Consider the following 17,056-nt stretch of genomic DNA (forward strand, 5'->3'; position numbering starts at 1 on the left):
ATTGATGCTCGCATTAATGGCTGGGAAGGAATTTCACTATCATATGCTGGACGTATTCAAATCATTAAATCGGTACTCTCAGCAATGAGCATCTATTGGGCGTCTGCATTCATCTTACCAAAGGCTATCATTAAACAAATTGAGAAACGGCTCAGAACTTTTCTTTGGAAAGGCACTTCTACATCGGGATACGCCAAGGTAGCGTGGAAGGATGTGTGTAAACCTATTAATGAAGGAGGCCAAGGAATTAAGGATATTGGAATCCTTAACCGCTCATTAATGGCAAAGAAGTTATGTGATGTTATTAGATGTGACCGAACATCTATATGGGTTGAATGGTTGAAGCAGACTCGATTGCACAACACCTCAATTTGGACAATTAATGAGAAGGGAGGATCATGGGGATGGCGAAAACTACTCCGACTTCGCAGCTCTATACGACCTATGACAGAGTTTCTTATTGGAGAGGGGAGGTCATTCTACTTGTGGAAGGACCCGTGGCACCACTTGGGCCCACTTATTACTAGATTCCCTAGGGGACCGAGCCTCTTAGGACTTGATGAATCCACCAAACTACAAGTGGTCATTAATGAGGGACAATGGCAGTGGCCCTTCATTACCGATTTGGAATGTATGGAGATTACTTACATATTACCCCAGATTCATGGAGGAGATGACAGGATAAACTGGCGGTTCTCAGAGGGACGACCCACCACACAATCCCTTTATAGATTTTTTTGCCCATCTGGACCGAAAGTAGGCTGGTCTTCACTACTTTCGGGTTCTTTGAAGATTCCCCGCCATAACTTCATTCTTTGGTTAGCAATTCAGGAGAAGCTACCGACAACTGATAAACCTTGGATGACACATCTAGGGGGATGTATACTCTGTGACGAGGGTGCAGCGGAGACACACAATCACATGTTCTTCAGATGTCGATATAGCAGAGGATGCCTTGCAGCTATACGACACCATATTCGATTTGCTTGGCCCAATCGTGAATGGACAAGAGACGTGGAATGGGCATCGAGGAAGTGGAGGGGGAAGCATATTGTTAATGTCGCTTATCGAGCATTACTTAGTGCATGCATTTACCATATTTGGCGAGAGAGGAATCTGCGACGTTTTGAGCACACTCATCGGCCGGAAGCTATATTAGCTACCTGCATCATTGAAGACGTCAGACAGAGGATAATTAGTATTAATCTTTCCAGTTCTATTAGTACATGTGCACTCTATAGACTTTGGCGTATCCCTTGGTCTGTTGGGGGTACCACCATGTAACCGTTTGATTGTTGTACTCTGTACTCTGTACTTGTACTCTGTACTCTTTACCTATTTTTTTAATGAAACTTACACTTACCCAAAAAAAAAAATTGGCTAAGCGTAATAATAACTACAAGTTAGTACAAAAGGGAAACAAACTTGCTTTAATAAAACCGTGCAAAACAACTAAATTTTAACGTTCACAGAATTCGACGAAACTTGACACAAACGTTGGTCTAGAGCTGCGAATTTGTGTGGTAAATTGGCTAAGCGTAATAATAACTACAAGTTAGTATAAAAGGGAAATAAACTTGCTTCAATAAAATCGTGCAAAAGAGCTTACTTTTGAACGTTGTCACAATTCGACGAAACATGACCCAACCGTTGGTCTAGACCCAAGAATTTGTGGGATAAATTTGCTAAGCGTAATATTACCTACAAGTTAGTATAAAAGGGAAACAAACTTGCTTCAATAAAATCGTGCAAAACAGCTAAATTTTGAACGTTCACAGAATTCGAGGAAACTTGACCCAACCGTAGGTCTAGACCGAAGCATTTGTGTGGTAAGTTTTCTAAGAGTAATAATACCTATAAGTTAGTATAAAAGGAAAACAAACTTGCTTTAATAAAACCGTGCAAAACAGCTAAATTTTGAACGTTCTCAGAATTCGACGAAACTTAACCCAACCGTATGTCTAGAACCAAGAATGTGTGTGGTTAATAATACCTACAAGTTAGCGTAAAAGAAAAACAATTTTGCTTTAATAAAATTGTGCAAAACAGCTAACTTTTGAACGTTATCAGAATTCGACGAAACTTGTCCCAAACATTGGTCTATATCCCAGCATTTGTGTTGTATATTTGCTAATCTTAATAATAACTACAAGTTAGTATAAAAGGAAAATGAATTTGCTTTAATAAAACCGTGCAAAACAGCTAAATTTTGACCGTTCTCAAAATTCGACGAAATTTGACACAAACGTTGATCTACGCGCAAGAATTTGTGTGGTAATTTTGGAAAGCATAATAACAACTACAAGTTAGTACAAAAGGGAAACAAACTTGCTTTAATAAAACCGTGCAAAACAACTAAATTTTAACGTTCACAGAATTCGACGAAACTTGACACAGACGTCGGTCTAGAGCTGCGAATTTGTGTGGTAAATTGGCTAAGCGTAATAATAACTACAAGTTAGTACAAGAGGGAAACAAACTTGCTTTAATAAAACCGTGCAAAACAGCTAAATTTTAACGTTCACAGAATTCGACGAAACTTGACACAAACGTTGGTCTAGAGCTGCGAATTTGTGTGGTAAATTGGCTAAGCGTAATAATAACTACAAGTTAGTATAAAAGGGAAATAAACTTGCTTCAATAAAATCGTGCAAAAGAGCTTACTTTTGAACGTTGTCAGAATTCGACGAAACATGACCCAACCGTTGGTCTAGACCCAAGAATTTGTGGGATAAATTTGCTAAGCGTAATATTACCTACAAGTTAGTATAAAAGGGAAACAAACTTGCTTCAATAAAATCGTTCAAAACAGCTAAATTTTGAACGTTCACAGAATTCGAGGAAACTTGACCCAACCGTAGGTCTAGACCGAAGCATTTGTGTGGTAAATTTTCTAAGAGTAATAATACCTATAAGTTAGTATAAAAGGGAAACAAACTTGCTTTAATAAAACCGTGCAAAACAGCTAAATTTTGAACGTTCTCAGAATTCGACGAAACTTAACCCAACCGTAGGTCTAGAACCAAGAATTTGTGTGGTTAATAATACCTACAAGTTAGCGTAAAAGAAAAACAATTTTGCTTTAATAAAATTGTGCAAAACAGCTAACTTTTGAACGTTATCAGAATTCGACGAAACTTGTCCCAAACATTGGTCTACATCCCAGCATTTGTGTTGTATATTTGCTAATCTTAATAATAACTACAAGTTAGTATAAAAGGAAAATGAATTTGCTTTAATAAAATCGTGCAAAACAGCTAAATTTTGACCGTTCTCAAAATTCGACGAAATTTGACACAAACGTTGATCTACGCCCAAGAATTTGTGTGGTAATTTTGGAAAGCATAATAACAACTACAAGTTAGTACAAAAGGGAAACAAACTTGCTTTAATAAAACCGTGCAAAACAGCTAAATTTTAACGTTCATAGAATTCGACGAAACTTGACACAAACGTTTGTCTAGAGCTGCGAATTTGTGTGGTAAATTGGCTAAGCGTAATAATAACTACAAGTTAGTACAAAAGGGAAACAAACTTGCTTTAATAAAACCGTGCAAAACAGCTAAATTTTAACGTTCACAGAATTCGACGAAACTTGACACAAACGTTGGTCTAGAGCTGCGAATTTGTGTGGTAAATTGGCTAAGCGTAATAATAACTACAAGTTAGTATAAAAGGGAAATAAACTTGCTTCAATAAAATCGTGCAAAAGAGCTTACTTTTGAACGTTGTCAGAATTCGACGAAACATGACCCAACCGTTGGTCTAGACCCAAGAATTTGTGGGATAAATTTGCTAAGCGTAATATTACCTACAAGTTAGTATAAAAGGGAAACAAACTTGCTTCAATAAAATCGTGCAAAACAGCTAAATTTTGAACGTTCACAGAATTCGAGGAAACTTGACCCAACCGTAGGTCTAGACCGAAGCATTTGTGTGGTAAGTTTTCTAAGAGTAATAATACCTATAAGTTACTATAAAAGGAAAACAAACTTGCTTTAATAAAACCGTGCAAAACAGCTAAATTTTGAACATTCTCAGAATTCGACGAAACTTAACCCAACCGTATGTCTAGAACCAAGAATGTGTGTGGTTAATAATACCTACAAGTTAGTGTAAAAGAAAAACAATTTTGCTTTAATAAAATTGTGCAAAACAGCTAACTTTTGAACGTTATCAGAATTCGACGAAACTTGTCCCAAACATTGGTCTATATCCCAGCATTTGTGTTGTATATTTGCTAATCTTAATAATAACTACAAGTTAGTATAAAAGGAAAATGAATTTGCTTTAATAAAACCGTGCAAAACAGCTAAATTTTGACCGTTCTCAAAATTCGACGAAATTTGACACAAACGTTGATCTACGCGCAAGAATTTGTGTGGTAATTTTGGAAAGCATAATAACAACTACAAGTTAGTACAAAAGGGAAACAAACTTGCTTTAATAAAACCGTGCAAAACAACTAAATTTTAACGTTCACAGAATTCGACGAAACTTGACACAAACGTCGGTCTAGAGCTGCGAATTTGTGTGGTAAATTGGCTAAGCGTAATAATAACTACAAGTTAGTACAAGAGGGAAACAAACTTGCTTTAATAAAACCGTGCAAAACAGCTAAATTTTAACGTTCACAGAATTCGACGAAACTTGACACAAACGTTGGTCTAGAGCTGCGAATTTGTGTGGTAAATTGGCTAAGCGTAATAATAACTACAAGTTAGTATAAAAGGGAAATAAACTTGCTTCAATAAAATCGTGCAAAAGAGCTTACTTTTGAACGTTGTCAGAATTCGACGAAACATGACCCAACCGTTGGTCTAGACCCAAGAATTTGTGGGATAAATTTGCTAAGCGTAATATTACCTACAAGTTAGTATAAAAGGGAAACAAACTTGCTTCAATAAAATCGTTCAAAACAGCTAAATTTTGAACGTTCACAGAATTCGAGGAAACTTGACCCAACCGTAGGTCTAGACCGAAGCATTTGTGTGGTAAATTTTCTAAGAGTAATAATACCTATAAGTTAGTATAAAAGGGAAACAAACTTGCTTTAATAAAACCGTGCAAAACAGCTAAATTTTGAACGTTCTCAGAATTCGACGAAACTTAACCCAACCGTAGGTCTAGAACCAAGAATTTGTGTGGTTAATAATACCTACAAGTTAGCGTAAAAGAAAAACAATTTTGCTTTAATAAAATTGTGCAAAACAGCTAACTTTTGAACGTTATCAGAATTCGACGAAACTTGTCCCAAACATTGGTCTACATCCCAGCATTTGTGTTGTATATTTGCTAATCTTAATAATAACTACAAGTTAGTATAAAAGGAAAATGAATTTGCTTTAATAAAACCGTGCAAAACAGCTAAATTTTGACCGTTCTCAAAATTCGATGAAATTTGACACAAACGTTGATCTACGCCCAAGAATTTGTGTGGTAATTTTGGAAAGCATAATAACAACTACAAGTTAGTACAAAAGGGAAACAAACTTGCTTTAATAAAACCGTGCAAAACAGCTAAATTTTAACGTTCATAGAATTCGACGAAACTTGACACAAACGTTGGTCTAGAGCTGCGAATTTGTGTGGTAAATTGGCTAAGCGTAATAATAACTACAAGTTAGTACAAAAGGGAAACAAACTTGCTTTAATAAAACCGTGCAAAACAGCTAAATTTTAACGTTCACAGAATTCGACGAAACTTGACACAAACGTTGGTCTAGAGCTGCGAATTTGTGTGGTAAATTGGCTAAGCGTAATAATAACTACAAGTTAGTATAAAAGGGAAATAAACTTGCTTCAATAAAATCGTGCAAAAGAGCTTACTTTTGAACGTTGTCAGAATTCGACGAAACATGACCCAACCGTTGGTCTAGACCCAAGAATTTGTGGGATAAATTTGCTAAGCGTAATATTACCTACAAGTTAGTATAAAAGGGAAACAAACTTGCTTCAATAAAATCGTGCAAAACAGCTAAATTTTGAACGTTCACAGAATTCGAGGAAACTTGACCCAACCGTAGGTCTAGACCGAAGCATTTGTGTGGTAAGTTTTCTAAGAGTAATAATACCTATAAGTTACTATAAAAGGAAAACAAACTTGCTTTAATAAAACCGTGCAAAACAGCTAAATTTTGAACATTCTCAGAATTCGACGAAACTTAACCCAACCGTATGTCTAGAACCAAGAATGTGTGTGGTTAATAATACCTACAAGTTAGTGTAAAAGAAAAACAATTTTGCTTTAATAAAATTGTGCAAAACAGCTAACTTTTGAACGTTATCAGAATTCGACGAAACTTGTCCCAAACATTGGTCTATATCCCAGCATTTGTGTTGTATATTTGCTAATCTTAATAATAACTACAAGTTAGTATAAAAGGAAAATGAATTTGCTTTAATAAAACCGTGCAAAACAGCTAAATTTTGACCGTTCTCAAAATTCGACGAAATTTGACACAAACGTTGATCTACGCGCAAGAATTTGTGTGGTAATTTTGGAAAGCATAATAACAACTACAAGTTAGTACAAAAGGGAAACAAACTTGCTTTAATAAAACCGTGCAAAACAACTAAATTTTAACGTTCACAGAATTCGACGAAACTTGACACAAACGTCGGTCTAGAGCTGCGAATTTGTGTGGTAAATTGGCTAAGCGTAATAATAACTACAAGTTAGTACAAGAGGGAAACAAACTTGCTTTAATAAAACCGTGCAAAACAGCTAAATTTTAACGTTCACAGAATTCGACGAAACTTGACACAAACGTTGGTCTAGAGCTGCGAATTTGTGTGGTAAATTGGCTAAGCGTAATAATAACTACAAGTTAGTATAAAAGGGAAATAAACTTGCTTCAATAAAATCGTGCAAAAGAGCTTACTTTTGAACGTTGTCAGAATTCGACGAAACATGACCCAACCGTTGGTCTAGACCCAAGAATTTGTGGGATAAATTTGCTAAGCGTAATATTACCTACAAGTTAGTATAAAAGGGAAACAAACTTGCTTCAATAAAATCGTTCAAAACAGCTAAATTTTGAACGTTCACAGAATTCGAGGAAACTTGACCCAACCGTAGGTCTAGACCGAAGCATTTGTGTGGTAAATTTTCTAAGAGTAATAATACCTATAAGTTAGTATAAAAGGGAAACAAACTTGCTTTAATAAAACCGTGCAAAACAGCTAAATTTTGAACGTTCTCAGAATTCGACGAAACTTAACCCAACCGTAGGTCTAGAACCAAGAATTTGTGTGGTTAATAATACCTACAAGTTAGCGTAAAAGAAAAACAATTTTGCTTTAATAAAATTGTGCAAAACAGCTAACTTTTGAACGTTATCAGAATTCGACGAAACTTGTCCCAAACATTGGTCTACATCCCAGCATTTGTGTTGTATATTTGCTAATCTTAATAATAACTACAAGTTAGTATAAAAGGAAAATGAATTTGCTTTAATAAAACCGTGCAAAACAGCTAAATTTTGACCGTTCTCAAAATTCGATGAAATTTGACACAAACGTTGATCTACGCCCAAGAATTTGTGTGGTAATTTTGGAAAGCATAATAACAACTACAAGTTAGTACAAAAGGGAAACAAACTTGCTTTAATAAAACCGTGCAAAACAGCTAAATTTTAACGTTCATAGAATTCGACGAAACTTGACACAAACGTTGGTCTAGAGCTGCGAATTTGTGTGGTAAATTGGCTAAGCGTAATAATAACTACAAGTTAGTACAAAAGGGAAACAAACTTGCTTTAATAAAACCGTGCAAAACAGCTAAATTTTAACGTTCACAGAATTCGACGAAACTTGACACAAACGTTGGTCTAGAGCTGCGAATTTGTGTGGTAAATTGGCTAAGCGTAATAATAACTACAAGTTAGTATAAAAGGGAAATAAACTTGCTTCAATAAAATCGTGCAAAAGAGCTTACTTTTGAACGTTGTCAGAATTCGACGAAACATGACCCAACCGTTGGTCTAGACCCAAGAATTTGTGGGATAAATTTGCTAAGCGTAATATTACCTACAAGTTAGTATAAAAGGGAAACAAACTTGCTTCAATAAAATCGTGCAAAACAGCTAAATTTTGAACGTTCACAGAATTCGAGGAAACTTGACCCAACCGTAGGTCTAGACCGAAGCATTTGTGTGGTAAGTTTTCTAAGAGTAATAATACCTATAAGTTACTATAAAAGGAAAACAAACTTGCTTTAATAAAACCGTGCAAAACAGCTAAATTTTGAACGTTCTCAGAATTCGACGAAACTTAACCCAACCGTATGTCTAGAACCAAGAATGTGTGTGGTTAATAATACCTACAAGTTAGTGTAAAAGAAAAACAATTTTGCTTTAATAAAATTGTGCAAAACAGCTAACTTTTGAACGTTATCAGAATTCGACGAAACTTGTCCCAAACATTGGTCTATATCCCAGCATTTGTGTTGTATATTTGCTAATCTTAATAATAACTACAAGTTAGTATAAAAGGAAAATGAATTTGCTTTAATAAAACCGTGCAAAACAGCTAAATTTTGACCGTTCTCAAAATTCGACGAAATTTGACACAAACGTTGATCTACGCGCAAGAATTTGTGTGGTAATTTTGGAAAGCATAATAACAACTACAAGTTAGTACAAAAGGGAAACAAACTTGCTTTAATAAAACCGTGCAAAACAACTAAATTTTAACGTTCACAGAATTCGACGAAACTTGACACAAACGTCGGTCTAGAGCTGCGAATTTGTGTGGTAAATTGGCTAAGCGTAATAATAACTACAAGTTAGTACAAGAGGGAAACAAACTTGCTTTAATAAAACCGTGCAAAACAGCTAAATTTTAACGTTCACAGAATTCGACGAAACTTGACACAAACGTTGGTCTAGAGCTGCGAATTTGTGTGGTAAATTGGCTAAGCGTAATAATAACTACAAGTTAGTATAAAAGGGAAATAAACTTGCTTCAATAAAATCGTGCAAAAGAGCTTACTTTTGAACGTTGTCAGAATTCGACGAAACATGACCCAACCGTTGGTCTAGACCCAAGAATTTGTGGGATAAATTTGCTAAGCGTAATATTACCTACAAGTTAGTATAAAAGGGAAACAAACTTGCTTCAATAAAATCGTTCAAAACAGCTAAATTTTGAACGTTCACAGAATTCGAGGAAACTTGACCCAACCGTAGGTCTAGACCGAAGCATTTGTGTGGTAAATTTTCTAAGAGTAATAATACCTATAAGTTAGTATAAAAGGGAAACAAACTTGCTTTAATAAAACCGTGCAAAACAGCTAAATTTTGAACGTTCTCAGAATTCGACGAAACTTAACCCAACCGTAGGTCTAGAACCAAGAATTTGTGTGGTTAATAATACCTACAAGTTAGCGTAAAAGAAAAACAATTTTGCTTTAATAAAATTGTGCAAAACAGCTAACTTTTGAACGTTATCAGAATTCGACGAAACTTGTCCCAAACATTGGTCTACATCCCAGCATTTGTGTTGTATATTTGCTAATCTTAATAATAACTACAAGTTAGTATAAAAGGAAAATGAATTTGCTTTAATAAAACCGTGCAAAACAGCTAAATTTTGACCGTTCTCAAAATTCGATGAAATTTGACACAAACGTTGATCTACGCCCAAGAATTTGTGTGGTAATTTTGGAAAGCATAATAACAACTACAAGTTAGTACAAAAGGGAAACAAACTTGCTTTAATAAAACCGTGCAAAACAGCTAAATTTTAACGTTCATAGAATTCGACGAAACTTGACACAAACGTTGGTCTAGAGCTGCGAATTTGTGTGGTAAATTGGCTAAGCGTAATAATAACTACAAGTTAGTACAAAAGGGAAACAAACTTGCTTTAATAAAACCGTGCAAAACAACTAAATTTTAACGTTCACAGAATTCGACGATACTTGACACAAACGTTGGTCTAGAGCTGCGAATTTGTGTGGTAAATTGGCTAAGCGTAATAATAACTACAAGTTAGTATAAAAGGGAAATAAACTTGCTTCAATAAAATCGTGCAAAAGAGCTTACTTTTGAACGTTGTCACAATTCGACGAAACATGACCCAACCGTTGGTCTAGACCCAAGAATTTGTGGGATAAATTTGCTAAGCGTAATATTACCTACAAGTTAGTATAAAAGGGAAACAAACTTGCTTCAATAAAATCGTGCAAAACAGCTAAATTTTGAACGTTCACAGAATTCGAGGAAACTTGACCCAACCGTAGGTCTAGACCGAAGCATTTGTGTGGTAAGTTTTCTAAGAGTAATAATACCTATAAGTTAGTATAAAAGGAAAACAAACTTGCTTTAATAAAACCGTGCAAAACAGCTAAATTTTGAACGTTCTCAGAATTCGACGAAACTTAACCCAACCGTATGTCTAGAACCAAGAATGTGTGTGGTTAATAATACCTACAAGTTAGTGTAAAAGAAAAACAATTTTGCTTTAATAAAATTGTGCAAAACAGCTAACTTTTGAACGTTATCAGAATTCGACGAAACTTGTCCCAAACATTGGTCTATATCCCAGCATTTGTGTTGTATATTTGCTAATCTTAATAATAACTACAAGTTAGTATAAAAGGAAAATGAATTTGCTTTAATAAAACCGTGCAAAACAGCTAAATTTTGACCGTTCTCAAAATTCGACGAAATTTGACACAAACGTTGATCTACGCGCAAGAATTTGTGTGGTAATTTTGGAAAGCATAATAACAACTACAAGTTAGTACAAAAGGGAAACAAACTTGCTTTAATAAAACCGTGCAAAACAACTAAATTTTAACGTTCACAGAATTCGACGAAACTTGACACAAACGTCGGTCTAGAGCTGCGAATTTGTGTGGTAAATTGGCTAAGCGTAATAATAACTACAAGTTAGTACAAGAGGGAAACAAACTTGCTTTAATAAAACCGTGCAAAACAGCTAAATTTTAACGTTCACAGAATTCGACGAAACTTGACACAAACGTTGGTCTAGAGCTGCGAATTTGTGTGGTAAATTGGCTAAGCGTAATAATAACTACAAGTTAGTATAAAAGGGAAATAAACTTGCTTCAATAAAATCGTGCAAAAGAGCTTACTTTTGAACGTTGTCAGAATTCGACGAAACATGACCCAACCGTTGGTCTAGACCCAAGAATTTGTGGGATAAATTTGCTAAGCGTAATATTACCTACAAGTTAGTATAAAAGGGAAACAAACTTGCTTCAATAAAATCGTTCAAAACAGCTAAATTTTGAACGTTCACAGAATTCGAGGAAACTTGACCCAACCGTAGGTCTAGACCGAAGCATTTGTGTGGTAAATTTTCTAAGAGTAATAATACCTATAAGTTAGTATAAAAGGTAAACAAACTTGCTTTAATAAAACCGTGCAAAACAGCTAAATTTTGAACGTTCTCAGAATTCGACGAAACTTAACCCAACCGTAGGTCTAGAACCAAGAATTTGTGTGGTTAATAATACCTACAAGTTAGCGTAAAAGAAAAACAATTTTGCTTTAATAAAATTGTGCAAAACAGCTAACTTTTGAACGTTATCAGAATTCGACGAAACTTGTCCCAAACATTGGTCTACATCCCAGCATTTGTGTTGTATATTTGCTAATCTTAATAATAACTACAAGTTAGTATAAAAGGAAAATGAATTTGCTTTAATAAAATCGTGCAAAACAGCTAAATTTTGACCGTTCTCAAAATTCGACGAAATTTGACACAAATGTTGATCTACGCCCAAGAATTTGTGTGGTAATTTTGGAAAGCATAATAACAACTACAAGTTAGTACAAAAGGGAAACAAACTTGCTTTAATAAAACCGTGCAAAACAGCTAAATTTTGAACGTTCTCAGAATTCGACGAAACTTAACCCAACCGTAGGTCTAGAGCCAAGAATTTGTGTGGTTAATAATACCTACAAGTTAGCGTAAAAGAAAAACAATTTTGCTTTAATAAAATTGTGCAAAACAGCTAACTTTTGAACGTTATCAGAATTCGACGAAACTTGTCCCAAACATTGGTCTACATCCCAGCATTTGTGTTGTATATTTGCTAATCTTAATAATAACTACAAGTTAGTATAAAAGGAAAATGAATTTGCTTTAATAAAACCGTGCAAAACAGCTAAATTTTGACCGTTCTCAAAATTCGACGAAATTTGACACAAACGTTGATCTACGCCCAAGAATTTGTGTGGTAATTTTGGAAAGCATAATAACAACTACAAGTTAGTACAAAAGGGAAACAAACTTGCTTTAATAAAACCGTGCAAAACAGCTAAATTTTAACGTTCATAGAATTCGACGAAACTTGACACAAACGTTGGTCTAGAGCTGCGAATTTGTGTGGTAAATTGGCTAAGCGTAATAATAACTACAAGTTAGTACAAAAGGGAAACAAACTTGCTTTAATAAAACCGTGCAAAACAGCTAAATTTTAACGTTCACAGAATTCGACGAAACTTGACACAAACGTTGGTCTAGAGCTGCGAATTTGTGTGGTAAATTGGCTAAGCGTAATAATAACTACAAGTTAGTATAAAAGGGAAATAAACTTGCTTCAATAAAATCGTGCAAAAGAGCTTACTTTTGAACGTTGTCAGAATTCGACGAAACATGACCCAACCGTTGGTCTAGACCCAAGAATTTGTGGGATAAATTTGCTAAGCGTAATATTACCTACAAGTTAGTATAAAAGGGAAACAAACTTGCTTCAATAAAATCGTGCAAAACAGCTAAATTTTGAACGTTCACAGAATTCGAGGAAACTTGACCCAACCGTAGGTCTAGACCGAAGCATTTGTGTGGTAAGTTTTCTAAGAGTAATAATACCTATAAGTTACTATAAAAGGAAAACAAACTTGCTTTAATAAAACCGTGCAAAACAGCTAAATTTTGAACATTCTCAGAATTCGACGAAACTTAACCCAACCGTATGTCTAGAACCAAGAATGTGTGTGGTTAATAATACCTACAAGTTAGTGTAAAAGAAAAACAATTTTGCTTTAATAAAATTGTGCAAAACAGCTAACTTTTGAACGTTATCAGAATTCGACGAAACTTGTCCCAAACATTGGTCTATATCCCAGCATTTGTGTTGTATATTTGCTAATCTTAATAATAACTACAAGTTAGTATAAAAGGAAAATGAATTTGCTTTAATAAAACCGTGCAAAACAGCTAAATTTTGACCGTTCTCAAAATTCGACGAAATTTGACACAAACGTTGATCTACGCGCAAGAATTTGTGTGGTAATTTTGGAAAGCATAATAACAACTACAAGTTAGTACAAAAGGGAAACAAACTTGCTTTAATAAAACCGTGCAAAACAACTAAATTTTAACGTTCACAGAATTCGACGAAACTTGACACAAACGTCGGTCTAGAGCTGCGAATTTGTGTGGTAAATTGGCTAAGCGTAATAATAACTACAAGTTAGTACAAGAGGGAAACAAACTTGCTTTAATAAAACCGTGCAAAACAGCTAAATTTTAACGTTCACAGAATTCGACGAAACTTGACACAAACGTTGGTCTAGAGCTGCGAATTTGTGTGGTAAATTGGCTAAGCGTAATAATAACTACAAGTTAGTATAAAAGGGAAATAAACTTGCTTCAATAAAATCGTGCAAAAGAGCTTACTTTTGAACGTTGTCAGAATTCGACGAAACATGACCCAACCGTTGGTCTAGACCCAAGAATTTGTGGGATAAATTTGCTAAGCGTAATATTACCTACAAGTTAGTATAAAAGGGAAACAAACTTGCTTCAATAAAATCGTTCAAAACAGCTAAATTTTGAACGTTCACAGAATTCGAGGAAACTTGACCCAACCGTAGGTCTAGACCGAAGCATTTGTGTGGTAAATTTTCTAAGAGTAATAATACCTATAAGTTAGTATAAAAGGGAAACAAACTTGCTTTAATAAAACCGTGCAAAACAGCTAAATTTTGAACGTTCTCAGAATTCGACGAAACTTAACCCAACCGTAGGTCTAGAACCAAGAATTTGTGTGGTTAATAATACCTACAAGTTAGCGTAAAAGAAAAACAATTTTGCTTTAATAAAATTGTGCAAAACAGCTAACTTTTGAACGTTATCAGAATTCGACGAAACTTGTCCCAAACATTGGTCTACATCCCAGCATTTGTGTTGTATATTTGCTAATCTTAATAATAACTACAAGTTAGTATAAAAGGAAAATGAATTTGCTTTAATAAAACCGTGCAAAACAGCTAAATTTTGACCGTTCTCAAAATTCGATGAAATTTGACACAAACGTTGATCTACGCCCAAGAATTTGTGTGGTAATTTTGGAAAGCATAATAACAACTACAAGTTAGTACAAAAGGGAAACAAACTTGCTTTAATAAAACCGTGCAAAACAGCTAAATTTTAACGTTCATAGAATTCGACGAAACTTGACACAAACGTTGGTCTAGAGCTGCGAATTTGTGTGGTAAATTGGCTAAGCGTAATAATAACTACAAGTTAGTACAAAAGGGAAACAAACTTGCTTTAATAAAACCGTGCAAAACAACTAAATTTTAACGTTCACAGAATTCGACGAAACTTGACACAAACGTTGGTCTAGAGCTGCGAATTTGTGTGGTAAATTGGCTAAGCGTAATAATAACTACAAGTTAGTATAAAAGGGAAATAAACTTGCTTCAATAAAATCGTGCAAAAGAGCTTACTTTTGAACGTTGTCACAATTCGACGAAACATGACCCAACCGTTGGTCTAGACCCAAGAATTTGTGGGATAAATTTGCTAAGCGTAATATTACCTACAAGTTAGTATAAAAGGGAAACAAACTTGCTTCAATAAAATCGTGCAAAACAGCTAAATTTTGAACGTTCACAGAATTCGAGGAAACTTGACCCAACCGTAGGTCTAGACCGAAGCATTTGTGTGGTAAGTTTTCTAAGAGTAATAATACCTATAAGTTAGTATAAAAGGAAAACAAACTTGCTTTAATAAAACCGTGCAAAACAGCTAAATTTTGAACGTTCTCAGAATTCGACGAAACTTAACCCAACCGTATGTCTAGAACCAAGAATGTGTGTGGTTAATAATACCTACAAGTTAGTGTAAAAGAAAAACAATTTTGCTTTAATAAAATTGTGCAAAACAGCTAACTTTTGAACGTTATCAGAATTCGACGAAACTTGTCCCAAACATTGGTCTATATCCCAGCATTTGTGTTGTATATTTGCTAATCTTAATAATAACTACAAGTTAGTATAAAAGGAAAATGAATTTGCTTTAATAAAACCGTGCAAAACAGCTAAATTTTGACCGTTCTCAAAATTCGACGAAATTTGACACAAACGTTGATCTACGCGCAAGAATTTGTGTGGTAATTTTGGAAAGCATAATAACAACTACAAGTTAGTACAAAAGGGAAACAAACTTGCTTTAATAAAACCGTGCAAAACAGCTAAATTTTAACGTTCACAGAATTCGACGAAACTTGACACAAACGTCGGTCTAGAGCTGCGAATTTGTGTGGTAAATTGGCTAAGCGTAATAATAACTACAAGTTAGTACAAGAGGGAAACAAACTTGCTTTAATAAAACCGTGCAAAACAGCTAAATTTTAACGTTCACAGAATTCGACGAAACTTGACACAAACGTTGGTCTAGAGCTGCGAATTTGTGTGGTAAATTGGCTAAGCGTAATAATAACTACAAGTTAGTATAAAAGGGAAATAAACTTGCTTCAATAAAATCGTGCAAAAGAGCTTACTTTTGAACGTTGTCAGAATTCGACGAAACATGACCCAACCGTTGGTCTAGACCCAAGAATTTGTGGGATAAATTTGCTAAGCGTAATATTACCTACAAGTTAGTATAAAAGGGAAACAAACTTGCTTCAATAAAATCGTTCAAAACAGCTAAATTTTGAACGTTCACAGAATTCGAGGAAACTTGACCCAACCGTAGGTCTAGACCGAAGCATTTGTGTGGTAAATTTTCTAAGAGTAATAATACCTATAAGTTAGTATAAAAGGTAAACAAACTTGCTTTAATAAAACCGTGCAAAACAGCTAAATTTTGAACGTTCTCAGAATTCGACGAAACTTAACCCAACCGTAGGTCTAGAACCAAGAATTTGTGTGGTTAATAATACCTACAAGTTAGCGTAAAAGAAAAACAATTTTGCTTTAATAAAATTGTGCAAAACAGCTAACTTTTGAACGTTATCAGAATTCGACGAAACTTGTCCCAAACATTGGTCTACATCCCAGCATTTGTGTTGTATATTTGCTAATCTTAATAATAACTACAAGTTAGTATAAAAGGAAAATGAATTTGCTTTAATAAAATCGTGCAAAACAGCTAAATTTTGACCGTTCTCAAAATTCGACGAAATTTGACACAAACGTTGATCTACGCCCAAGAATTTGTGTGGTAATTTTGGAAAGCATAATAACAACTACAAGTTAGTACAAAAGGGAAACAAACTTGCTTTAATAAAACCGTGCAAAACAGCTAAATTTTAACGTTCATAGAATTCGACGAAACTTGACACAAACGTTTGTCTAGAGCTGCGAATTTGTGTGGTAAATTGGCTAAGCGTAATAATAACTACAAGTTAGTACAAAAGGGAAACAAACTTGCTTTAATAAAACCGTGCAAAACAGCTAAATTTTAACGTTCACAGAATTCGACGAAACTTGACACAAACGTTGGTCTAGAGCTGCGAATTTGTGTGGTAAATTGGCTAAGCGTAATAATAACTACAAGTTAGTATAAAAGGGAAATAAACTTGCTTCAATAAAATCGTGCAAAAGAGCTTACTTTTGAACGTTGTCAGAATTCGACGAAACATGACCCAACCGTTGGTCTAGACCCAAGAATTTGTGGGATAAATTTGCTAAGCGTAATATTACCTACAAGTTAGTATAAAAGGGAAACAAACTTGCTTCAATAAAATCGTTCAAAACAGCTAAATTTTGAACGTTCACAGAATTCGAGGAAACTTGACCCAACCGTAGGTCTAGACCGAAGCATTTGTGTGGTAAGTTTTCTA

The sequence above is a fragment of the Sesamum indicum genome, linkage group LG5, assembly GCF_026168435.1.
Source record: "Sesamum indicum cultivar Baizhima isolate 11 linkage group LG5, ASM2616843v1, whole genome shotgun sequence".
NCBI lineage: Eukaryota > Viridiplantae > Streptophyta > Magnoliopsida > Lamiales > Pedaliaceae > Sesamum > Sesamum indicum.